The 27,324-nt window shown below is 44.9% G+C and overlaps 1 protein-coding gene across 1 annotated transcript in view; it reads right to left on the reverse strand.

Annotated features, from left to right (window-relative positions):
* TASP1 (taspase 1) overlaps positions 1–27,324 on the reverse strand; it is a 246,458-nt gene that overhangs the window by 36,201 nt on the left and 182,933 nt on the right. The window lies entirely within an intron of this gene.

The raw sequence follows: 27,324 nt of genomic DNA on the forward strand, positions 1-27,324 counted from the left end.
CATCACAGTCATATTCCAGTCAGAAAAAAAAAAAAAAAAAAAAAAAGGCAAGGCTTTCCAGAAGTTGCAGACACCATTTCTCTTTGCATTCCATTGACCAAAACTTAGTCATATGGCCAAACCCAGTTTGCAAGAGACGGTGAGAAATATTATCTTTATCTGAGGCAGCCATGTGCCCCAGCTAACAAATAATGATTCTATGACAAATAAAGAAGATACTGGAGAGAAAATTAGTAGTTTCTCCCAGAGGTGTCTAAACCATGTGAATCCTGACTATGACAAATGTAGTCAAAATTCTTATGTTGAGTGTGGATAGGGCAGGTAAGGGCCTGCAGCACTGGGCCTTGAGCAGGGCTTTCTCTCTCTGGATAAGGGATGACTGCTGCTGGGATCCAAGGAGAAAAAAGGAAGTTCCAGGACCCTGGCCCCACAGCATCAAAAGCCCTCAGTAGCACTGCAGTGAGAACGTGATCCTTGGTCCCTGCCGCCCGGAAGCCTCAGCTTCCACACAGAGGCCCGGTGTGTTCAGCCACCATTCGATCCCCGGCACCTATCTCAGGGCCTGGCACACACAGTCGGCTCTCAGAGAAATGTTTGTGAAACAGATGAATAAACTGCTACATTCAACTGCCTCCCACATGTGACTATTTTTTGTGTGTATGTAAATATTTTTAAATATTACTGAATTCATAAATGTGTAACTCCTTTCCATGTGTATTTTCTTAGGGGATTTCTGAGTGTGTGTGTTGAGCTGTGGGGGGAAGGCAGGCAGCAGGGTCAGATTTCTTGGGCCGCACTGCCTGGGTTTGAATCCTTAATCTGCCACATGCTCTCTCTGTGACCTTGACAAGCTACTTAACTTCTCTGTGCCTCAGTTTCCTCATTTGTAAAATAGGATTCCCAGACGGTGCTGTTGCTCAGAGGGCTGTCATGAAGACTTGATGAGATAACATTGATGTTTTATAAATGTGTGTGTATCGCTTAGAACAGTGGCCCGCCCAGAGGCTGGGGTAAAATAAAACACTTGCGAGTCCCTTTTTGCAAAGTCTTGTTTTTTTAACGTCATGAAGAGATTCTCCTCCTGAACAAAGTGGGAAAGCTGTGGTCCAGTCTAGAGAATTTTCAATTTGGAAGCTCTTTAGGTTCAAGCATTTCTTGAAATTGCCCCACTGCCAAGAGCAAGTCAGTTCCTCCTCACCAGAGACAGTTTCTGGAAAATCTCCTAGATGTTGAGATCTAGGTTAGAGCTTCAGTTGCTCCAGGAGAAGAGAATCTCCCCACAACACGTACACCTCACACCCTGTTGTCCTGGCTGATAAACCCAGTGCAGGGACTCCCTACATTTCTCTCTCCAAAGCCTCCACCTGCCAACTAGCTCTGCTCATAGCACCCCAGCCGCTGACCATGTTGCAAACAGAGACCAATTTCCTTTGATGCCCACGACCAGACGAGGTCCATATGAGGCTCTCAAACAAAGCGTTCACTTTGTTTCTAAACAACTTAAGAAGAATTAAAGGGGTAGGAGAACCCTATTTTCTCAGGCTCCTTTTCCTGCTCAAACAGAAAGAAAAACTCAAGGCCCAGGGAGGGACCCAAAGAGACAGAGAGAGGCAGACTCTGGGAAGGAGGCAGGAGCCCGGGATGCGGAATGGCTGCAAAGCTTAGATTACTTCCTAAGGATGGGGGTGGGGGATACGTGATCTTTATCTAATCAGACAGTCTACCCAGGAAGTCCCTGAGATCAAAGCAAGGGGCTTTTTATTTAGCCCTGTGTCAACTTAAAAACAGTCCTGGCAAAGCCACAGATCTGGACAAGCTCACACCTCTCCCCACCCCCACGGCCCTGACCTGTCTCTCCGCATCTGAACCCTCTTAACATTCCATTTGGAATAAAACCCTGGGATGAAAAGAGTCCCCGGGATTACTGTAGGAAGAGACAACATATGACAGAGCAAGGCAGAAAACGTGGCAAAGCCCGCCTTTCCTGGCTTCCCAGAAGAACTAGGTGCATGCTCTGGGGTAGGGCGCCGCCACCCTCATCTCTCTGAGCAGGTTCCCCACCACCCGACATTCCCCAGGATCCAAGGAGTCCCCAGAGGGAAAGGTATGCGGCCACTTGTCACAAACTTTCCCCCCAGCCTGCCAGGCACTGTGCCGAACAACTCAGAGGAATAGCAGGCAGTGAGAGGGAGCAACTGGACCATGATGCGACGTGATGTGAGACAGAGGCCACGAAAGCAGAGATCCAGTCCGGGGATAGTCCTGGGACCAAAGAAGGGGGTGGCCGGCGGAGTCGGGGTGGGGGTGCATGTAAAGCAGGAGAAACACAAAGGCTGACCTGTTGAAGAAAAGACAGGTGCTGAAGGGACTGGGCACTGGTTCAAGAAAAGGAGGTCACTTCTTGGAAATTCAATGGCTCTAGGGCAACAAGACAGGAAACTCAGGATCACACTACAAAGGTCAAAAGAGCTCATCTTCCAGGATAAGTAGAGTAGAGACTCAAGGTCCCCCCTCTAATGTGTTACCACAGAGAAAGCTCAGCAGCATTTCTCTCCCAGTGCAGTTAACTCCTTGCATGATTTTCTCCCAAAAACATAGAGGGCTCCCTCCATATGGTACTATTCTGAAGGCGCTAAGACTTCTTAGTCATTTACTTTGTCAGGTGTTTAAAACATATACCCTCTTTTTTAATCTTTGTAAGTGCTTTATGATTATAACTCCCATTTGATGAACTGGGTTCATCAATTTGGACCTGATTTTTCCCATATATGCCATGGACTGCTCTTGGAGTTGATCATTAAAAGGAATTTTTAAGAGTATTCAACATTCACCTTGGAAAAGGGCCTGTTCTTCAACCCCAGCAGTTCAATGTGGAGGCTTCCTGATGGCAGAATAGACAACTGTTCTTAGGTTCTCTTCTCCAAACAAATACTATATTTTTAATAGCCAAGTCAATGGGAAGTGCATTATTTCTTATGATTCTTTCTGGGTTTCTATGTAGTCAGTTCATCACTTCTAGGATCTGTTTTTCTCTAAGAAGTGTTATCTGTCTTCCTGTTAATAAGGACAACAAATTGCACTAAGAGGAATTATAATTATAATGCAGGAAACATTGGAAGTAATTGTGGATGTTCTATAGGAAAGCATGTTAACTTTCAGGTACCACATCAGGATCTGGCTGTGAAATCTTCTTTGACACTCACTAATGCTTGTGTGGCCCTTTACAAAGCATGTCCCTGTGGGATCTCTGACTCTCACAGGCCCAAAGGTAAGGAAATGGAAGGTAGAGAGCAATTAAGCAGCTTGCTTAAAAATACTGAAAAGACACAGGAGGTCGTAGGGATCAATTGCCTTGTTATATGTAAGACGTAACTAAGTGTGAGATATGTTGTGAAAATACAACTTCTAGGTTCAGGACTTATGAGTTAAAACGGTAGGAGGGACCCATAGGTGTGAAAGAGGGTCTCGCCCACATTTATCAGCAGGAGCGTAGGATTTGAACTTACATCCTATGTTTCTCGAAAACGAGTGGGTTTTAATAGTGACAGGATGGGAGTCTTTTGGAAGAAACTGAACTAAGCTTCCATTGGCTTTAATTATGCTCTAATCACGATGGTCTCTCTCAAATGTTATGGAAGCTTGTGCTGCCACAGATAGAAAAGACTAAAAGATGAAGGCCAAAGACCTCTTCACATTTTCTTCAGTTTCTCAGACACTGAGTTCTTCTCAGGGCTGGTGCTGTCAGGTGGCAGAAATGGCATCCAACACCTCTGCAGAAGACACTTACAAAGCACATAGATAGTAGATACTGGCTAAGTGTAAAGCCAGAAGCACACTTAGAAATAACCTAGTTTAAGTTTCCTGTTTTCCAAATGGGAAGATTAAAGCATGGGGGGGGTGCACAAAAAACTTGCTGATGCAGCTGACGATAAATACAAGGACTCCGAGCTCTGATGACCACGTGTTAACACCATTTGGTCAGAAAATACCTCATTTTCTGCTGCTTCTTCTCTTGGTGGCCTGTTATTTCTTTCTTGCTGATCGTAAAAAAACAAACCAGAATGTTTCTCTTTGTTTTACACCAGTGTTCCAGGCAGGGAACTTCGAGATGCAACGAACTGAGAGCCACTCCACCTGTGACCACCAGGGGGTGCCCACAAGACAGTCTGACAAATGGGGGGTGACCCTGGAGAGTCTCCCTTCTCATGGGAAACACATGTGATACCACAACTGAGACTATTATCTTTTGTTCTTAGCAAGGGGTTAGAGGTCTCAGGTCCCTTCTGAAAAGCGAGGTTGCACATCTGTCCTGGGAAAGAAAATCTGCAACACATGCAAACCTCGTGGTTAAGATGTGTTTGTTTAGAGCTCTTGCTTTCTTGCTTGCTCCTCTGATGTCTGTCTCCATAAATAAAATCGGGAAAATCCTGTCACTTTGATTTCCATACAAAGTAGAAGAGAGTTGTGATTAGATGTCATGAGAGGGCTAACAATTTCTGCTACAGGAAAGGTTATGCGGTGGGCGCGTTATAACACAGCTCACCCCGGCCCAAGCTGCTTCCTTGACCAGCCATCTGGTTGTCCCCAAAGATTTGACCATGGACAAAACCCCTCTGATGCCTCAGAGACAAAACTCCCTGTGGGAGAAAGCCAGATCCGAAATGACCAGCTCTTCAGTGAATCCCACCTACCTCAGAGCACTGAAATGTGGGCAACATGCATTCAGTCACAATTCCCATTTGAAGAACTGGGTTCACCAATTTGGGCATGATTTTTCACATATATGCCATAAACTACTTGTAGAGCGGATTATTAAAAGAAAATTTTAAAAGAAGAGTAAACATTCGCCTTGAAAGAAGAGCTTGTTGTTCAATCCCAGCAATCTGAAGCAGAGGCTTCTTTATGGATAAAAAAAGTTTCATCAATCCCCTCAAAAAAAACTCTCACTACTTGCTGTAGTCACATGCTCTGCCGTCTCCCTCCTGACCCTATAGATTGGTCTTCTTCAGACGTCATGTAAAAAGGAACATACAGTGCGCTCTTTTGTGACTGGCTCCTTTCACTGAGCACAATGCCTTTGCGATTCATCCAAGTTGGTGGTGGTGGTGGGGTGTGTGTGTGTGAGTGAATAGTTCAATATGGGCAGTATCCCATTGTAGGAATATACCACGATTTGTTTACCCATTGCCCACTAAAGAACATTAAAGTTGTTTCTAGTTTTGGGGTGATTATGAAAAGAAGTGCTATAAACAATCATGCACAGGTTTTTGTGTGCACATAAAATTTTATTTCTCTAAGTAAATTGAGAGGAGTCAGATAAGTGGGACACACGGTAAGTATCTATTTGACTTTGTAAGAAACTACCAAATGATTTTCTGGAGTGCCTGTACCATTTTTTTAATTCACACCAGCAATGTAGGAGCATTCCAGATGCCACACTTCCTCATCAGCACTTGGGGTTGTCAGTATTTTTTATTTTAGCCATCTTAATAAGTACATAGTGGTGTCTCATTATCTTCTTAATTTTCTTAATAGTTAGTGATTGGCATCTTTTCACGTGTTTACTTGCCTTCATATAGCCTCTATAATGAAATATATTTTGCACATTTTTAAAATTGGGTTGTTTGTTTTGTTTCTGTTGAGTTTTGAGAATTCTTAATATACTCCGGATACAGGCTGTTGGGTATGTGTTTCTCAAATATCTTCTCTCAGAATACAGTTTTTCTTTTCATTTTCTCAAGAGGGTCTTTTGCAAAGCCAGGTTATTAATTTTCATAAATTCCAATTTATCAGTATTTTTCTTTTATCTTTTGTGCTTTTGGTGTCATGTCTAGATAGCTTTGTCAAACCCCATGGCAGGAAGATTTTTCTCTTTTGTTTTTTTTTTTCTTTTTTAATTTTTATATAGTTTTACATTTTATTTTTAGACCTATGATTTGCTTTGAGTCAACTTTTGTATAAAGTGTGAGGTTTAGGTTGAGGTTCACTTTTTGACTAGGACGTTCAATTATTCCAGCACCAGTTGTTGAAAAAAAAATCCTTTCTCCTTTTAATTATCTTTCCATCTTTGTCAAAAATTCAGTTAATCTTACTTGTGTGGGTCTTTTTCTGGATGCTCTATTTTGTTCTGCTGATTTAGAAGTATACCCCTTCCCCAAAACCTCACTGCCTTGATTACTGTAGCTTTAAGGTAGTCTTTAAATCAGATTGAGTCCACCGACTTTATTCTTTTACAAAATTGTTTTTCGAATTTTTTCCTCAATGTTTTTTTCATTTTCTTTTTTTACTTTTAATTTCTTTAATTTTCCATATAAATTTTAGAATCAGTTTGTCCTTACCTACAAAAAAACAAAATCCTGATAGCATTTTGATTACAATTACAATAAATCTTTAGGTCAGTTTGGGTAGGATTTACATTTTACTGTTTAACCTTACAATCCACCAACATGGTATGTCTCCCCATTTATTTAAGACACCTATGATTTTTTAATAATATTTTGAAGTCCTTAGTATACAGATTCTGCTCATGTGCTTTTGGATTTATAAATTATTTCTTTTTCTTTGGAGCTATTGTTAGTAATTGTTATGGGCTGAATTGTGTCTTCTCAACATTTATTTGTCAAAGTTCTAACTCCTGTCCCTCAGAAAGTGACTCTATTTAGAGACAGGGACTTTAAAAAGGTAATTAAGTTAAAATGAAGTCATTAGGGTGGGCCCTAACTTAATATGGCTAGTATCCTTATAGAAAGAGACGATTAGGACACAAACACACACAAGGGGAAAACCATGGAAGACATAGAGAGAAGATGGTCATCTACAAGCCAAGGAGAGAGGCCTCAGAAGACACCAACTCTGCCAAAACCTTGGTCTCAGACTTCCAGCTTCCATAACTGTGAGAAAGTAAATTTCCATCGTGTAAGCCACCCAACCTGTGATATTTTGTTATAGCAGCCCTAACAAACTAATACAATAATCTTACCTTTTTTAAAAAAAACAACAACTTGTTTCCATTGTTTGAGTTTTTGGTTTTGTTTAAGAGATTCCTTGAGATCTGCTATGCAGACAGTCATGTCATCTGCAAATGGAGACAGTTTTTCCTTTTTCTGTCCGATCTGAACGCCTCTCACTTCTTGCTCTGGCTCTTGAGACGGCTAGGACTTGCTTTGATGTAGAACAGGAATGAGCAACAGGAGGAGACGTCCTTGCCTTGCTCCCGATCTTAGGCCATTAAGTATGCTGTTAGGCGTGGGATTTTCAAAATACCATTCCCAAGCTGGGGCACTCACTTTAACCCCTGTTCGTTAGTAACTTTTACCGTGAATGGATGTTAAAACTTGTCCAGTGCTCTTTTTGCATCGACTGATGGAAACATGGGCCCTGTCGTCTTTCACCTGTCAACATACCGGCTCGCATTGATTCGTGCCTGAACATTGAATCCGCCGCGCATTCGCTCAGTAAGCCCCGGTTGGTTGTACATATTGTTAAGTTTGATTTTCTAATATGTTTCTGTGAATTTTGATCTGTATTCATGGGGAATATCTGTCTGCAGTTTTCTTGTAGTGCCTTCAGTTTTGGTGTCAGGGTAATAACGGCCTTATGAAACGAGGTTAGAAGTGTTGCCTCTTCCTTTGTTTTCCAGAGAAGATTGTCTAGAATCAGTGTTTTGTCTTCTTAAAATAATTAGGACAATATGCCAGTGAATAAAAGCCAGGCCTGGGATCTTCTTCGGTGGAAGCTTTTGTTTATTTACTTATGTAATTTATTTAGTTTTAAATATCTCTTTATGAATTTCAGAGAGAGGAAGGGAGAGAGAGAGAAACATCTGTGATGAGAGTCGTTGATCGGCCGCCTCCTGGACGCCCCCTGCTGGGTGTGTGCCCTGACCGGGAATCGAACCGAGATCTCCTGGATCCTAGGTAGATGCTCAACCGCTGAGCCACGCCTGGCCGGGCTGGTGGAAGCTTTTAAACTATAGATTCAACTTATTTACCAGTTCTAGGACTATTCAGGAATCTATTTTATCTCGGGTAAGTTTGGACGTTTGTGGGCTTTGAGAAATCTCTTCCTTTCATCTGAGTTGTAGAAGTTTCGAGCACCTAGCTATTCACAGGGTTGCCTCGCCGTTGCTTTAATGTTTGTGAGGTCTGTGTTAATATCCTCCTGTTTACTCCTGACATTGGTAATTTTTGTCTTTTCTCGTTTTTCTCTTTATCAGTCCTGCTAGAGCTTATAAATCTTACTGATCTTTTTAAAGAACCAGCTTTTGGTTTCATGGTACTTTCCATTGTTTTTCTGTTTTCAGTTTCACTGACTTCTGTTCCTATCCATAGGATTTCCTTCCTTCTGCTTGCATTGAGCCTGTTTTGCTCAGCTCTGTTACTAGTTTCTTAAGATTGAAGCTTAAGTGGATTTGAGACCTTTCTTATTTCTTAGCGTAAGCATCTAGTACTTCAAATTTCCCTCTAAAAACATCTTTATTTGCATCCCACAATCTTGATATGTTGCATTTTCATTTTTGTTTAGTTTAGAATATCTTCTAATCCTCTATGTCTGTTCCCTCTGTTTTCTCAATCCTCTGTTTCCACTTTCCTGCCTCCTTTTGGGTTACTGAATTTTTTCGGTTTTCTGACATTTTACCCAAGTCTCAGATTGACATTTCCAACAAACCAGTAGTACTGTTCTCTGGATTCCAGACACAGCCAAAAATAACAAGAGCACTCAGGAGTCTCCTGCTTTAAGAAAAGCCGTCACGCCAACATTTTAAAGTACATGTTCCAGCAGAAACAGGAGCGATTATTTACATCATCAGAAGGTTTATTTAAAGATTTTGTAGTGGAGTCTTCAGTCTCCCTGCTCTGATAAAATCGCCTCACTTTGCCTTCGGAGAATCACTTCCGCCCCACTCATACTTCATGTGACTTGGGTTATATACACTTAGGCTTTTTTATTTTTGCTTGAGACAGTTTGAGATGAGGTGTGGTTTTTTTGTCACTTGCAATGAAAGGGTCTTGATGACTAATAAAAATTCCTATAAATAGGAAACTCCATAGTGCTTTTAAGTATTTTGTTTTCACTTTACTCCCTTCTTTATTTGTTACATTCCATGACACTGGTCAGTGAATTCCAAAAGGACAAGTGCTGTGACTGTTGTGGTCACTGTGTCACTGTGCAATATTCTATGACCAACATATGTGTGAGGAATGAATAAAGGGTCACTGGCCTTCAACTGGGGATAGTTTGTGTCAGGGTGCAAATGGGTTGGTTGACTTGAATGTAATGAGACTGGAACATGTTTCACGGCCATGGGTGGGCTGATCCTCAGGTAATTCCCGATGTGACTTCCTCCCTTGGGCCATGGCTGTCACAGGGCACTCACTGACTGTGTCCCCGGAGATCACAAAAAATTTTATCCCACCCTGGACAATCTCTGACAATGTTCTTTATAGTTTTTGAGAAAGAGTTTACTGCACTTACTTCAAAATTGTACTAGCTTGTGATTTTGTCTGTCAAAGCCCATACTTGCATGCAGGGTCAACCATGTAATTTGTGGAGCCCAGTGCAAAATGAAAATGTGGGGCCTTTGTTCAAAAAGCAGGAAAAAAGTGTCATTAAAGTTACTAAAAATAAGGCTTTTTCCTCCCATGGTTTCCTTCTTGACTTGTCATGATGTTTTTTATTTGCTATTTAATTGAAATAAAATTTTGAGTTATTATTAGTGTGAATTTTCCAATTCATCTTTATATTGTGCAACACCAGTTTCAAGTGCAAATACGAGAGCATTTAACTTGTGTGAGGAGTCACCAAAATTATACAATTTGCATTGCATTGCTTGTACATCCATACATATTTCATTCTTATCAGACAGTAGAAATGCTGCAAAAGCGGACTCAGCTGTTTTAATTTTACTCCTTCAAACACTCACAAACTACCAACCATCCCTAAGTCCCTACTTTGGGCTTAGTGATGATGTTATTTTCAGCATACACCGTTGGCTAATATAGGAGTTTTTTTGATCATTCATGCTTCTTACAAAACCATTTTCCTCTTTCTGCACGGGAAGCAAGTCCTGGTCTGAACAGAAAGTGTGGCTGTCGGTGCTAAAGCTTGCTTTGCCTGTTGTAGACATACATGCTTTGAGTCCTGCTGACTCCCATGCATCCCGGGTCCACCCGAGTCCAGTGCTCGTGGGCCATCGCAAACACTATCTGCAAGTGGGAGCAAAGGACAGCAGGCCCATGTATTGCATATATCTCTTTTGCTCACGTGCATACTCTACTACCCCACCAGACTTCACTTACACAACACAGGTTAAGGGAGAAAGTTATTAAGAGTGTCAAGATAACAACAGCAGAGCATTCAACCAGGCACAAGGCCCTTCTGGGCGCAATTCGTCAAGTTACATAGCCATGAAACTGGCCCGGCTTGGATGTGTAGGAACCACCAATAAAGCGATTCTGCATTTTTTATTTGTTTTACAGTCCTACCCACACTTGACTTCCTGGGAAATCTACAGAATGCAGCGTGACATTTTGAGATCATTAACCACTTGACAGGGGAGGAGAGAGAAATTTAAAGCAAATGTGTCAGGAGTCACACCTAATCAAAGATCGACCTAAAACAAAGATAAAAGCACCTTGGAAATTACAACATGAGTCAATGGCAAGATAGGGTTTGATCCCAAACATTTTGGAAACAGGTCAATTATGTCAAGGAACACGTAGCTGCTCTCCAAAACATACTGAAATAAAAAGAGTCACATTTTTTCCCACCTGCCACAACCTCTTTACACGGCCTCCTTTAAAAGAGACATAGTTGATGTTCCATCTGTTAGCTATAATGTTCAGACTTAAACATCTTGGTGGCATAAAAGGATGGTTGCCCATGTGGGGGGAAAAAAATGCCTCATTGTTCTATCAACAAGAAATAAATGTTATGATAAATTGAAGGTAATATTGCCCTTTATACATTATAAAAATTTATTTCTTGTTTCACTTTTATTATTTTTGAAATCTTGAAAAATGCATTACACATTTATCTTCTTCTTAAACAAAATGTACAGATTCTTATTTGACCTTTCCTTGGGGACTAAAGATTATCACGTCAAGCATCAATTACCGAGTTTTTGACTGGGTTCAACAAACAGTTATTCAGGAGCATCTGCAGGCAAAGCATTATGCCAAGATTAATGACTTCATCAGTGTGGGCTGCGGTAACAAATATACCATAATCTGGGTGACTTACAAACAACAACAATTTATTTCCCGCAGTTCTGAAGGCAGGGAGTCTGAGATCGGGGTGCCAGCCTGGCTCATTCAGCTCTCTGTGAGGACCCTCCTCCTGGTTTGCAGGCTGCCAACTTCTCCGTCTATCTTCACAGGCGTGGAGGGCTAGCTAGCTCTCTCGCCTCTTCCGACAAGCACACTCATCCCATTCTTGGGGGCTCCACCTCATGACCTAATCACCTCCCAAAGACCCCACCTCCAAACGCCATCCCATTGGGAGTAGGCTTTTAACTTAGACATTTGGGGTAAAATGGACACATTCAGTTCACTGCAATGGCCCTTGCTCTTTGGTGTTAATGATCCAACTGGAGAGGGAAGGCAGATGTATAAGTGCAAAATTCTTGGCAAAGCACAAGTGCCACAAGTGCTATTATATAAATCTAAACAAGTACCATCGAGACACAGAAGAGGAGGGAGTGAGAGAACATTACGAGAAATCAAATGGGTCTTAAAGGATGATTTATGATGGGTGTGCTAAGGTGTGAACCGTGTTAAGAAATTCAATGTTGAAATGAAAACTGGTAGGTGTGAAATAGAGCAGGGTGTTTTAAAACGTTGGAACCACAGGTCATATGTTTGGCAATAGATGGAACAGTGAGAGCATTAGGCTTCCATCTACAGACAGTGCGGAGCCTTTGCAGGTTTTGTGCAGGAGGGTAACACCTGTATCATACTCTAATGCAGCAAAGCATTTTGAAGGGTGTAGGACTGTTTGTACCTGTAGGAATTGTTTTGCTATTATGTGTTCTTTAACTGGTTATTGTATGTTTTCTGTTACCTTTTGGTTTACCAGCTATTCTTGATAGTGTCAAAATACCTATCAGGATATAGACACACTTAGACCTAACAGAACTGTTAAAAGTCTGCCTCTAGTCTGCTAAAGGCTGGGAAACTCAATAACCCAGATAATTAGAATTGTACTTAAGCATAAACAGGCTTTGAGAAATTGACTGAAATTTGCTATTTCTCTAGATTATTTACTGTTTTACTTAGTAAACAGCAAGGGTTAGCCTAAGAGTCAAGTCCATGGGTTTAGACTTCAATTAGGATTAAGATTTCTAAAGGAAACTTTGGGTCTAAGCAGTGGAATTCACCATGACTATCTTTTCTTCCTACCCAAATCTCATTACAATGACTGCCAAGGAATTTTTAAAAACAAATTAATCAACAAGGTCAGAGAGAGTAAGAGACAATTTGCCGTAAATGCTTTCAACAAATTTTTGGGAGGTGAGAGACGGACGGAGGAACGGTAATTACCTTGGCAGAAGGAAGGAAGGGGGAAGCCAATTGCTTGCAGACAAGTGGGAACAGAGCTGCTTCACCCCGAAGAACCTCTGAGTTGCTCAGTGTTTATAAGAAATGAATATTTTAAACGGAAGGTGAGAGCAAAGCTCGTTGCGAAAAGGGGCGTTTGCTGGAAGCTGGCCCGTCGCGTCCCCGCAAGTCCTGTGCAGCCCTTTCCTCGCTTCCTGGCACAAAAGTGGGGGTTACTCTTCGGAGCGGCGGGGCTTGGGAAGCAGGCCCAGAGAAATGCGGAGAGGAAGCAGCGCGACACAGGTCTGCATGCCATTGCGGGGACTCCCCCGGGCCCTTTCCTCACCCCGCTTCCGGAGCGCCTCACACACACGCAGAGGCTGGAATTCAGGTTCTCCTCTGAAACAGTCCAGAAAACAAAGCCGTGGACAATGACTTCTGGGCATTCTCCAGTGCATCGGCCATTCACTGCCCGGCCGATCGCTTTGTGGTGGGGTTTAGAGAAATTCTCCATCCCTGACCGCAGCGCAGCCAATCTCTGTGCCTCACCCTTGAGCACAGGCTGAGAGGTTTCCTCCTGACACCAAATACACGGCGTCTTTCCCAGCACCCAGCTCTCTGGGTATCCAACAGTTCAGATCCCACAGTTAAAGAGCCCAGTCCCACCGCCAAAGAATCATTTAAATCCGGTGGGTATTGACAAAACACAATGTATTATGTGGCTCAAAATGCTTCCTGGGCTGACCATCTACCCAGACCTCATTTAAGATAAGGAAGGATGACAGCGTCCCTGGAAGTGACTCATCGATATTCAATTTGTAGATTTGAGTTGAAAAAATGTATTTTGATAAGTAGCAATAGTTGGTTCTAAGAAAGGTATTGCTGCTATATTAAGAAGTAAAATCTATTGATCACGTTATCTATTCTCCAAACCTTTGTGTGTGTGTGTATGTGTGTGTGCACACAGGCATGTGTGATATTTTTTAAGTAATTCAAACCAAGCCATTGTCCTATGTCGATATAACAACCTGTGAAAGAATTACTTAACTACAGTAATGAAAGGGACACTGTGATAATATTAAAACATGTTAGAATAAAAATTGTCCAGAAATAGAAACAATTTTAAAAAATAAAAATAAGGAGCTCAGTCCCACAAGACTGCCCCACTTCAGATGCTAATCATAAATCTCAGGCCACCAGTATTTCTCACCAACCAGTTGTAAATCAGGGGTTCCCATGACCTTTTCCTAGGGTTTGATAATTTGTTGCAACAACTCACAGAACTCAGGAAAGTGCTTTACTTAGTATTGCCAGTTGACTAGAGGATACAGCTCAGAAGTGGCCAAATGGAAGAGATGTATAGGGCCCCTCCCTGGCACTTCACTGTGTTCACCTACCCAGAAGCTCTCCGAACCCTATGGTTTAGAGGTTCTTAAGGAAGTTTTATTACACAGACTGATTAAATCCTTGGCCTTTGGTGACTGAACTCAATCTCCAGCCCCTCTCCCCTCCCCGGAGCCTGGGGGTGGAGCTGGGAGTCCCAACCCTCTAATCAAGCCTTGGTTTTTCTAGAGACCAGACACAATCCTGAAGCTTTCTAGGAGCCCCTCTGTCACCATTTTTTAAATCTTAATAATTTTATCTTTGAACTTGTATTTTGTAAGTGAAATCTGATAGAACAGAGTGGTGCATGCGCAGTGCTGGCTCCTGCCACCCCCCCGCCGCCCTGGCATGAGCTCCTGGCTACCTGCTCCCCAGCCCCCACCGAGAGACGATGCTTCCCTCTGCCCCGGCCCCTGCCCCCCATGGGCCTGGTACAGGTGCCAGGAGGGCTGGGGTCCGGCATGCACACCCGCACACTTGGCTGCCAGGCTGGGCTCTAGGTGTCAATGGAGGTCTACACTCACCCCACAAGTATCCCCATGACTGAGGGAATGTGCCATTAAAATAGCAAATTAAAAACACCATGAGAGGTCGAGCGAGGTCACGAGAGAAGTGAAAAAGCTTTCCCCCTAGTTTTTTTGGGGAAAAAAGACCCAAATTTTCATTTTGCACGGGGCCCCGCAAATTATGTTGCCATCCCTGGTTTCAATTTAGAGACGGCTTGAGAAGGAAGAATCTTTTTTTTTTTTGTACCTCGAAAGCTCAACTGTGAATATCACCAAAGACAAAGAGAGCAGGTACTCCTAACATCGGCTGATTTCTTTAACGATGTCAAGATGGTTCCCGCGTGGACCGTCAACCCCGCAGTCGGAAGTTTCTGGTTCCAGTGCGCAGGGTGCTGACTCCGGCATGAGGCTCGTATCCAAGCAGCCGCAGTTCCTGACCCAAAGAGACAGTTTCGGACAGAACTAGATGCTCCTAAGGGAATCCACGCGTGGATCTGGGGTCTAAGTGGAGTTTTGGCCACATGGATAGAGAATACTGTTTGTGGGGAGCTTCTTGGGGTCTTGCAAGTTCAAATAAAGGCAAAACGATCTCAAGGATGTGAGACTTTGAAAATGACAACCAAGAATGGGGAAGGTCCCCTTCTCCGGGGAGTTTTCAGAGGAAGAGAGATCCCTGCTGGTCTGGGCAGGCAGAGTGTGGGCCAGCGCCAGGGGCAGGGGTTGGGGACTCAGAAAGGCTCTCTAGCCGCCTCCCCCGCCTCCTGCGTCTCTGACTTTCATTCTCGTAGACACCAAGGTCACTGCCAGCCGTGAGCACAGCCAAGTCTAGACCTTGCTTTTAGAAGCAAGAACCGCGGCTTGCCTCACACAGGCCCGCACGCCCAACGCGCTTAACTCTCCCCCCACCTTTCCCCGTCTGCCACCCCCAGAACCGCAGACCTCACTGGATTTGGTGACCTGACAACTGCCCTTTACATGGGGATTTGTATCGTAAATTGCCACTAAGAGGCCTCTGATACGCGCCTTCCTCACAAATTTATGCTGTCGTGGTTTTCAGGCAGAAACCGGCGTGCACGCATGTGGCAGGCTGGAGGCTCATCACACAGGTTCCATTAACTTGGTCGCCAGGTGGTAACCATATTATTTCATGTTTCTCGGTAACTTTTGTGCAACACAATTACCTTTGACAGTTCTTGAGTGGGACAGCAATTTTCAGCAAATGTTTTCAGTAACCAGAGGCCAGGGGAAAGGAAACGTGAGTGCTTCGGTGCAGCTCTGAGCGCGGCTCTGACAGCTCTTCAGCACCTCGGCGGCGTTATAAATAGGAACTCGGTGGAAGCTCGGGCCAGGGGCGCAGCGGAAGGAGGGGAGCCCAGCCAAGCCTACGGCTGCACTGCACTAGGGGAGGAATTCGCCCTCGCAGGAGACAAACCCTCCATGACGAAGCCCTCCCAAAGTCCAGGATGCAGTCGGATTTTCCTTTACAGGGCTTTCACGCCAATGATGCTCTGTCCCTTCATGCTAATGCCACGCTGCAGAGGGCGCGACTTCCACCTCTTGAACTTGCCTGACTTTACAGCGCCTTCAGCATTCCCCGAGCTGCCCAAGAAACGCGCAGACGATTCAACCTCCACGTATTACTGTCTAGTTTGAAGGAAAAGATGCCAAGTTATCGCAGACGGGCTGTCCAAAATCTCATCTCACAGAGCGAGAATATGAAAACGAACCGCTTTTCCACACTCGCCCACCAGCCTCACACGCACGCGCACACACACACACACACCGGCCACTTTCTAAGAAAACACAAAACAAAGTCCCTGCAGTCTCTAGTCATACGCCAGACGAAAAGCAAGGAAGAATCTGTTCCCCCAAATCATCAGGAATTAAAAGGACGGGTGCAGGCGACTGATAAGCCTGCAGAGCTCACGCTGGTGGGGCTGAGCACGAGGTCACGTGCCTAGGACCACGTCCCGGAGGACGGACTGTGACTCACGTCCCACTGGCGTGGCGCAGAGCAAAACTTCCCTTTGACACACCCAAGAGAGGAGCCTACTCTCTGCTCCAGTTTCATTAGCAATGTTTTACAGGCAAGCTTTCTTTTGATCTCCAGTGACCAGACACATTAGCTCATCAGCTCTAAATCAAGCCACGTTTTTTCCCCTCTGCCTGGAACTGGTCTCAGTGGTGAGGACACCACCAGCTAATCTGTAACATGTTGCAGATTACAACATCTCCTGGTGCCATCGCTTGTCGCCTTCTTTATTTGCGAACCAGCCACTTTGTCAATAACAGTGGGTGGTTTTTCTCCCAGACTCAAAGAACAGAGTTTTGATTAGGAACTTTTCCTGCATCCCTCGTTCCACCAAAGTGTGGCGTTGGCAATGACTATTTTTGAACTTGTTTCCATGTGTCTCAGGGCTTTGCTCCTTATGTGATTTTGGGGAGAGAGCAACAGTTCAAAAGTGATCTGCAGGGGGTATCACATAGAGACTCAGTTAGATGCGGTCCTTGCTTCCCCAGAGTCACGGGTGGTGGTCTGTCAACCTTTTTCAGATGCTGAACGTCAACCTGCTTGTTTTGGAAGACAAGCGGAGATATCACCCAGAGGCAACGCATGTATAATCAGGCCATTTCTGCATTGTGCTCAATATGCCAACGGTGGGTTCAGGTCTTTTATTTTATTATTTTTAAAATAATAGAACTTAATCAGTTTATTTCTTATTATGCAAACACACCATATGTCTGTCACAAAAATATCAGGAAGCACAAGCAAGCAAAAAGTAAAAAAATAAAAACATACAAACTCAAATTTCCCCTGTGCGATCACTGTTGGTTAGTTGGGCCAACACATTCACCAGTATTTCCTCACTTGGCTGTCTCTACTAACACGTCTGGAAAAAAGTAAATCCTGTCCAGACTCCCTTGCAGCTTAGGTGGTTATATGACACACTTCTAGTCAATGAGATCTAAATAGGAAACAAACAAACAAAAAACTCCTATGGGGGTTTCTGGGGAAACTCTAGATTCTCCCATCTTCCTCCCTTGATTTGGAGCTGCAGCAGCTATCTTGAGACCATGAGACAGTAAATACGAAGATGAAAGCCAGAGTGGAAACCTGGGCATCACTGAGCAACTGAACCAATGCCAGCAACCTCCCACCTCCAGACTTCTTACCAAGTAAGAAAATAACTGCCTATTTATTTAAGCCACTGGTGGTTGCATTTTCTCTTGTATGCAATATTTCTAATACGCCCAGCTACATAGAAAAAAACTCATCCTACCAGTGTGCTAAAGTGTGCTAGGTGTTCCAAGGGCTTCTGCTTTTGAAAGAGGTAGAATACATGTCTTTTTGTTTAACCCAGAACTTTTCAAACTTGCCATTTAAATCAACTTCAGTAGTAACTTTACTCTATAATCATAATAATAATAAGAGCTGATATTCTTCTGGTACTTTCGCTTTCATTTTCTCACTTATCTCCATTTTGAAAGTAGAAAACTGTGACTATAGTTAACAACACGGTATTGTATATTTGAAAGTTGCTAGGAAAAAAAGGAAAGAAAGTTGCTAGAGAGTAGATCTTAAATGTTCTCATCACAAGAGAAAAATTATAACTGTGAGGTGATGTGAGGGGTGTTAACTAGACTTATTGTGGTAATCATTTTGCAAATACATAGATCAAATGATTATGTTGTACACCTTAAATTAACACAATACCTATGACAATTACATCTCAATAAAGCTAGAAGAAAAAAAGAAAGAAAGCATGAAAACTGAAGTACAGAAGAGATTGAATTTGCCCAGGAAGTAAATGGCCAATGGAAAGTAAATTCAAGCATTATGGTTGTAAATACTTGCCTCTTTCAGTCACAGTACATGGTGAGACTTCTCTAATGCGTTCTAGCAAATAGTCAAACCCTCAGCTTAGAGGCCGGGTGAACAGGAGCTCACCTGAGGTCAAGTCTAAAAGCCAGCTGAGATACCAGTCACGTGCACAGTAAGGTTCATTGGCTAACAGGTCACCCAGACAGAGCCTGGTGGTCCTGGGGCTCATAACTGTGCTAAAGGTAGGACTCGCTTCCTGCACTGGAGTGATTATTTGTGCTCCCCAAATTCATATGTTGAAACCCTAATTCCAACATGATGATATTTGGATGTGTGGCCTCTGGTTGGTAAGTAGGTCATGAGTGGAGCCCTCATGAATGGGGTCAGTGCCCTTATAAGAAATATGTAAGCCAAGGAGCTAGAGCTCTTCTCCGCCATGTGAGGACACAGTGAGAAGATGGCCATCCGAAAGACAGGAGGAGGGTCCTCACCAAGAACCCAACCAAGCTGGAATCCTGAGCTCAGACTTTCAACCTCCGGAACCTTGAGAAGTAAATGTTTGTTTTTTTAAATGCCCAGTTTACGGTATTTTGTTATAGCAGCAGCCTGGGCTAAGACACTTCAAAATGTCATCATGGAACCAGAGGATACGCATGCTAACTTTTTCTAGTCCTTTAAACACAGAGCACTTTCACTTTTTCTAAGAAATTAAGCCACATGCCTAACATCATGGCTCTCGGTAAGAGGAGAGCCAGGATTTCAACCCTGGTCTCTCTGACTCTGAGGCAAAGAGACTGATCCACTAGGGAATACTGTCCAACTGCAGCTCCTGTCTGGCATTTTCAAATATTGTGAACACCCATTGTGAATTTGGGGGTGGGGGAATAGGACCCTACAGAAAACTAGACAGGTCAGGACCCGAGTCTCCAATCTGCTACTCTGCAAACAAGACTGAGCTCCTTACCTGTCCTGTTTGAACTTTGCCTATAAAATTGGGGTTGATGATAAAACAAAGGAGATGATGTCTATATGAGAAGGTTGAGCCAACAGCTCTGACAACCCCCTCCTCTGAAGTCTCCTTCTCTTACCTCTCTCTTCTCCCCACCCTTCTCCTGATGATGGATTTGTTGGTATATCAGTTAATTTCTATATATAACAAACCACAAAAAACTTAGTGGCTTATAACCACCACCATTTATTATTTTTCAAGACTCTGGATGTGTTGGGTGATCCTTCTCATCTGGGATGGCCTGGCTAGCCTAGACTCTCTTGTGTCTGTGTGCTAACGGGGGTCAGCTGGGAGCCAGCTGCTCCAGAATGGCCACAATCACATCTAGTGACTGGATGGCTGTCAGTCAGGCAATAGGATGACTAGTCACATGTCTCTCATCTTCCAGCAGGCTACCTTGGGCATGTTCACATGGTGATCACAAGAGGGTGAGAGGAAAGTGTGCAATAGCCCCTGAGGCCCAGGCTCAGAGCTGGCACATGCTTGTTTCTGCCACATTTTATTAGTCAAAGCAAGTCAGGGGCCAGCCCAGACTCAGCGGGTGAGGAACTAGATGCTGCCCTGTGATGAGAGCAGCTGCAAAGTTAAGGAGCGTCTGTGGCCATTTTAGCAATCAGTTGCGATCCTCAGCCAGTTTTCTGGAGCCACATATATGAGCCGGCCTTCCCAAATCTTCTCTGCCCAAAAACCCAGACAGAGTTTGTTTTTCTAGTGGGGCACAGATTGCAGGTCTGGACGGGTCGTTTGTTTTCATGTTTGTTTTGACTTTCTGCTATTTCCAGGATGTTTCTTTCAGAGAGGAGAAGGCTCGGTTCTGTCTGCCATGTGTATTAAGATGAGCTGTGACGGAGCACTGCTTTGTGGTCGGAGGCCCTGGAACCTGGTGGGGAGTAGAGTCAGCAGACTGTGACAGGCCCTCAGGGTACTGCAGGCAGCCCTTCCAAAAGCACAAGACAATCTTCCTTCTGAGGTGCTTGGAGACGCCCGACAGCCAGGGTTGTGCAAGTCAAAAGCATGACCCATGGTACTCAGCCCTGCCAAGGGTGACAGGGTAATTCACCTCCCCAGCTAGTCAGAGACACTCCCAGCCTGATGAATTTGTGGAACTCCCGGCCCTGGGATGACAATATCTGGCTCGCACTTTCTCTGTTTTCAACTCTAGAGATTGCACAAGGGACGTGAAAGGTTGCAGAGGGCCTTGGAATGTCCTCTTTGATGAAAGAACGCATGGGCCCCTTTGGACAGGATGAGGAGGGGGTCACATACTCCCAACAGGGTGCCTCCTGAAGGCACGTGGGCGTTGGGAAATGGGCGCCGGCCCAGCTTGGGTCACTTCTTGCCATCAAGGGCCCGACAAGGAGAAGCTAAAGGACGTGGCTGGCAGGGATGCAGGAAGGAATGTCTTGAAATGAGCAAAAAAATTGCTCTCATGCACTTTGCTGGCAGAGCCTCTGAGAAGGGAGCCTTCCCCAGAGGAAATATTGCAACAGGGCTGAGATGCTGAAGGGTTAGGGGAGGGTCCCAGCCAATGGGGGCAAATGCTCCTGCACTGGCCTCTCTCACCTCAGGCAGAGTCCTGCTCCATGGCATTCCTGTGCAAGTGGGCAAAATGAGAAATTCCTCTGCCAAGTCTCAACGCCCACATGCAGGTATTAAATGAGGCCTGTAGGTATTAAATCAGGCCCGGAGGTATTAAATGAGGCCCAGGTCCACCTGGGGAAGCCAAAACCTCCACCAAAAAGATCTGTGGCCATGCTCACCCACCAGTCTCCTGGGAGAGCAGTGCCTGAGGGAGGCAGTTTGGCTTTGGAAAATGGCCCTGCTGGGCTTCATTCCTCAGGTACATTGGCTCTAGAGACAATGCTAAATTCACTTCTCACCCATGTGAAAGTTTCCAAATCCAAACGCCAAAGAAACTCCGCAAATCATACCTGGACCAGGGAACAAACAAAAGAAATCCATCTCCTTTCTTTCTATGCATGTCTCCCTGATGGCCAGGGGCAGTGGTCCTGGGCCAAGCAACTGTGGTCCATGCCCTACTTGCTGGGAAATTCCTGATCTACAGATGGCTCACCCCATCCTGAGATGTGAGGCTCTCCCAACCAGACTTTCTTGCTCCCCCGAGGCCTCAGTGAACTGCATTTTCACCATCTTCCACTTTTCTTTCACCTGGGACTCCTGTTTACAGAGCATCTGCTTTAGGTCTACCAGCAGATGGTGGGAACCTGGAGAAAGAAAGACGTGAGGGACCCCAACAAATAGAGTCCACTCCTGAGGACCCCAGAACTTGGGAGGATTCCTAAGCCTGCCTGGGCAGCCCCGTTTCCAAAGCAGCCACTAGAGCCAGGCTAGCCTTGTCATCAGTCCTCCGGGCCCACGAGCTTCTGCACACATCCCACCAAGGAATGGTCTCACTTTTAGCCCTGCAGCTTGTCCACATCCTACTCCACCCTTTTCTCAACTGCTCCACCCAGACTGATTCCATCATTCTTTGTTTTTGAAGGATGCTCTTTTCTGGCATTCACTGAATGTTTGGCTGTGTGACACCAGCAGGAATCTCATCCTGAGTGGGGAAGCAGGACCTATGAAGGTCAGGAAGGACCCTTGGGCCTTGACGTCCAGGCTCTGGGGGTGTGATGCTGTGATTTACAATAATAAACATATGTATATGGCCGTCTTCCCTTTTCTGTCACAGAGCTTCTAAAACCCTTGGAATTTTCTAAGCATGAGAACCACAAGTGTCTTCTGTTATGTTAATGAGGTGAGTTTTGGAAAGCCCCTTAGGATGGGGGGCTGGTTGCCAGGAGAACCAACCAGGTAATTAGGTAGGGGAGAGTAGCTGACGGGTGAATCAATCTGAAATGGCCAATGATTTAATCAATTGTGCCTCTGTAATGAAGCTTCCCAAAAAAAACCAAAAAGATGGGGTGTGGAGAGCTTTCCGGTTGGTGAACATGTGGAGATTTGTAGAGTGGTGCACTCAGAAAAAGCATGGACACTCTGTGCCCCTTTCCCCATAGGTTGCCCTATGCATCTCTTCCATCTCTTCCTGAGTTCTAACCTTTTATAGTAAGCCGGTAATCTAGTGAGTGAACTGTCACTCTGAGTTCTGGGAGTTGCTCTAGCAAATTAATTGAATCCAAGAGGAAGGTCATGGGAACTTCTGATTCATAGCCAGTAGGTCAGAAGTATCGGTAACAACCTGGCCTTGGAATTGGCATCTGAAGTGAGAGACAGTCTTGTGGGATGGAGTCCTTAACCTGTAGAACCTGATGCTATCTTGGGTAGATAGCGTCAGAATTGAATTGAATGGTAGGACACCCAGCTAGTATGGAAAAAAAACCCAAACCCCCCCCCCACACACACACACATTCAAATTAGAATCAGAATCTTAAGGGGGGCAGATTTGGGGAATGACATCAAGATCACAAAGTATCTGGAATATTCACACACACACACACACACACACACACACACTGAAATTAGAATCAGAATCCTTAAGGGGGCAGATCTTGATCTTGGGAATGACCTCAAGGTTACAAAGTATCTGGACTATTCTCACACACACACACACACACACACACACACACACGCCCAGACTAGATACCCAAGACCAGTTTTCTTCAACAAAACATTTAGAATCATATTTTCACAAAAGTGTGTCATTCATTTAAGGAAATGGTTCGTAAAGATGTTTACGTAAATGGAGTCAATGGGAAGGGGTGGGTGCGTGTCTGTATAATGGGATGGGATGCTGGAAGAGAAGAGATGAAGAGATTCTCAGGATTTAACAGAAATATCTGCCAGTCCAGATCTCTGTGCCCGGGGAAGCTTTCCTGAAACGAAAGCTTCATTCTGTCAACAATCTCCTGGCTACGCCTGGTAACATGGGAGGAAAAGGTGAGGTTACCCACAGGGTCGAAACCGAGTGTGAGAGAGGATGTCCCTGCTCCAAACTCCCCAACATCCTTTATCTTCCCCTCGTCTCCCCAGGGCCTGGCCTGTGCTCTCCACGTGCCCCTCCCTCGCCCCTCGCCCACCGTGCCAGGCCTTGCCATTTATGCGGGCCCTGCTCACGCTGCTCCAGGCTCACTCCGCTTCTGACATGATTAATGGGCCACGGCAGGCCCAGGAAACAGCCCCAGTGGCCTCCAAGATTTCTTGGCTTGAGGCGCAGCAGAGGCCCGAAGCCTTCCAGCATTCTACTGCGCTCCATTCCGTGTAAAATCAATTAATCGATAAAAACTCAGGCCTCACGCAGGTAAGCACATCCAGTCACACTCCCCACCCACTCCCAACGCCCCCACTGCCCCCCAGGTTCAGGCGTTTACACGCATTCGCCTCGCTGGATGCCTAGAAGCATAGCCTGCCCGGTACCTTTGGAAAGCTGGTGAGAATTTTAGAGTATTTCTTTTCCAATTTTTTTTTTTTTTTAATTATGAACAGAATATAACCACATTACAGAAAATGAAGAAACCAGAGTTAAAATTTTTATTTTTGTTTCCACTTAGTCCCTATTTGTATGCATATAGGGTTATTTATTTATTTATTTATTTATCTTTTAAATATATCTTTATTGATCTCAGAGAGAGGAAAGGAGAGGGAGAGAGAGAGATAGAAACGTCAATGATGAGAGAGTCATTGATCGAGCCCACAACCCGGGCATGTGCCCTGACCAGGAATCGAACTCGGATCGCCTGGATCCATAGGGTTTTTTAAACAGCACTAATCAGAATGTAGGGAATTTTGGTGGCTGACTTTTCCTCACTTCAGCTGCACTTTCGGAGCCGTGAGGCCTTCGGGCGCTGGAATGCACCGATGGCAGGGTGGCGCCAGCGGAGCGGCTCAGGAGGCAGTGTCCAGGGGCTGACACTGCACTCCTCAGCCCTTCCCGAGACACCGTGCGGCGTCCTTGACCTCCACAGGGCGCCAGGAGAAAAATGAGTCACCTCCCCGAGTTGAACACTCCTGCGTGTATCCAATATCAGGTCCCTGGCCCTGCTCCCTGGCGGGTCTGCGTTTTGCAAGAGGGAGGTCTAGCACGCACCCCTTCCCGGCTGAGTGATGCAAGGCTGGGACCCTGCAGAACAGAGCCATCAGTGTCTCTGGAGGATGGGCCTTGGCTCTGGATTCGGAGTGGGTGGAACACTGGGGGTTTGTTCACTGAGCCAGCTCCATTGGTTCCTCTGTTTCCCCAAGCCCCGTGGGTTTACCCAACTTGGCCTGAGGTGAAAGGGGGGCAGCTGGGGATGTAGAGCAGGACCCCAGGAGGCTGAGCCCCACCACTGTCATAGCCTCCTCAATGCCTAGTCAGTCACTTCCCGTGAAAACATTCAGCTCCCTTTGAAACCGTAAAGAAACGAATGAAGAACAGGACTGTTTGGCCAACACACTGGCGAAGGGAAACCTTGGAGGCAGCTCAGGGGCTACTGCCCGACCAACAGGGGCCATGCTTCCAAATACAAATATTAACCTTGGCAATCTAGCTGTCTCCTGCTCCGCAGCTTAGGCGGTGCTTTTTGGGGTCCTGTTTAAGTTGGGGAAGAGAGAAATGAAGAAAAAAGATGTAAAGTCTCATGGAACAAAGTGAGCTTTTGATTTCTAGACAGTATTTCACCAGTACCAGTGTTTAAAATCCACCCTGGCTAAGGGCTATTTTTTCTAGGAACTTCCAGAGCAGAAAGGATTGTGTGGGTCAATTCTAGCAGCTCTTCCTGATGACGTCCTCAGGTTGGAAACATGAAAATAAAAATGTCAATGCCTAGATTTTTGATAAAGATTACAAAAGTGCTCAGGGGACAACTAATCACCACAACTCAAGATTGGAAGCCTTGGGAGTCAGCATCATAAAGCCTAAAGTCCTGTTTTTTATTCTTTTATAAGATGGTCAGCAGGTGTGGCCACAAGAGGAGACAGAGGAGAGGCTAAGAAAACCCAAAGGTTATTACACTCACAGATCTAGAGACAAGAGGCAGGGCACACCATGCAGGGCTGCATGGGAAAGCAACAGAGTGGACAGGAGCAGAGGACAGGACTCTGCTCGGCAGTGTGGGGACTGTAGAGGCCAAGGCCTTTACTGGAGTTTTCCTGGGAAAGACACAGCAGAACAGGGTAAGCAGTTTAGGTTTGGCTAGTTTGAATAATTTTGGTGGGCTTTGGGAAATAGGGTGGTCCCTAGTTACCTGGCACCTGGCCCTGGTTCTGAGATGATTACAGTAGAGGAAGGCTGCCTCCTGGGGAACATGGCCAGACAGAGGAGGTCAGGATCTAGATCGGTTAGTTTGCACATTAAGGGCATGTTCCAGGCTGGGTCCTTTATTGTCTCTAAGAATTGGCTAGCCCAGGGAGGGGTAGTCTCTCCTGAGCCTGAAAGGTTTTTCTAAGATGTCAAAACATTATAATATGCAGAAAATTACAAATATCTACAATAGACATAGCCACCTCCAGTTGAGCCCACAGCCAATGAAAATGCACCTAACCTGATCAGGAGTCCCAGTCCTGAAGACAACACTGGTTCTGTCCACAGCACAGAGCAAAGGGCAAATTACTATGGTGTGTTTGCAGTACAGTGCACCTGGGGACGGCAGAGGGGAGTGTTCTGGGGACTTGGGAGCTGTCAGCTGCTGGGGGGCAGCAAAATCCACTTCAGGGTTCCAACCTTTGAAAAAGTAGGGGCCCCAGGCTTGTGCAGGCATCTGGACTTCAGAGAAGCCAGAAAAAATATGCAGTGCATCTGTTAAGTCACCCCTTCTCGTTTATGCCCTAGTTTCTTAGCTCCTGAAGCTACACATAATTTGGGGGCCCTTTATAGGAGGGCACCACAATACATAGCATTAGAACCAATAATTCCAAGTCTAATACTTTGCCCTGAGGCAATAATCAGGGACAAATGTGGTCTTAACCTCTTAGAACTTCAAGTGTGCTTGTAATAGAAGAAATCTGAAAACAACAAAAGTCAGAAGTGAAAAGTGAATTGGCTAAGCACATTAAATGCAAACAAGCAATACGCAGCCATTAAAAATTATGTCTTCAATAAATTAATGTGAGAAGTGCTGATATGGTAGCTGAAAGGGGGTTATAAAACAGTAAGTACAGTGTGATAGTAAAAAGGCTACAAAACACTGTACAGTGTGATACTGTTTTTACTTAAAATATATGTGTGTATTTATATATTCACAGAAAAAAATCTCCATGTGGGGGAGTCCTTCGCCTGCTCCCCACATTTCTGCCTCAACTTGTAACACAGGAGCTCTCTCTGAGTCTGTGGCTTTCTTGGGGTGCTGAGAGGGAAATGCAGAAGGCTGAGGCCCACCCTCCAACAAGAGAGAGTGACTTATCTTAGCGGGCATATTGGCGCATAAGTAGATGGTGGTCCTTTTGCCTCAAAACCCTAAAACAGAACCTCTCCCTTTCCTGGCCTCTCAGCCACAGGCTCATTTCCTGCCTCAGACAAGCCCAACCAGGCCCCTTCTTTCTGGTTCCAGCTTCTCAGATTGCTCTGGATGAGTGAGACCAGCCAGACTCACCTGAGGTTCAGTTGCCCCAACTTGAGCAATCACCAAAGCTGATAACGTTTACTCCATTTGGCTCAGTTCCCTGTATTTACAAGTGTCATCTAGACTCTTGGAAGGGAAAAGGGGTGTATGACAGAATTTAGTCAACAAACCCCACCCTGAAACCTGGAATGACCCAAGGCAATCAGGGCCTAGGAGACATTTGGCAATGTTTGGAATCAGTTTTGGTTGTTCCAACAGGGGTGGGGAACAGGAAGGGAGGTGTTGCTGGCATCTAGTGGGTAGCAGGTAGGAGCCAGAGATGCTGCTAAATACCCTACAATGCACATGGCAGCCCTCCACAGCAAAAGTCCATCCAGCCCCCAAATGCCAACAGTGCCAATGCTGAAAAACCCTGATCTTAAGGATATATACAGAACTGACAGCAAATTGTCTTCTATTTTCTATATCTTCTCATTTTTCTACAGTGTATGTATGTTCCTTTAGTAATAAGAAAAAACAAGTACATTTTAATATAAAGTAGCTATGCTATAATTAGGATTTGTCAACTAAA

Source organism: Miniopterus natalensis, chromosome 7 (assembly GCF_054644295.1).
Source record: "Miniopterus natalensis isolate mMinNat1 chromosome 7, mMinNat1.hap1, whole genome shotgun sequence".
In the NCBI taxonomy this organism is placed as follows: Eukaryota; Metazoa; Chordata; class Mammalia; order Chiroptera; family Miniopteridae; genus Miniopterus; species Miniopterus natalensis.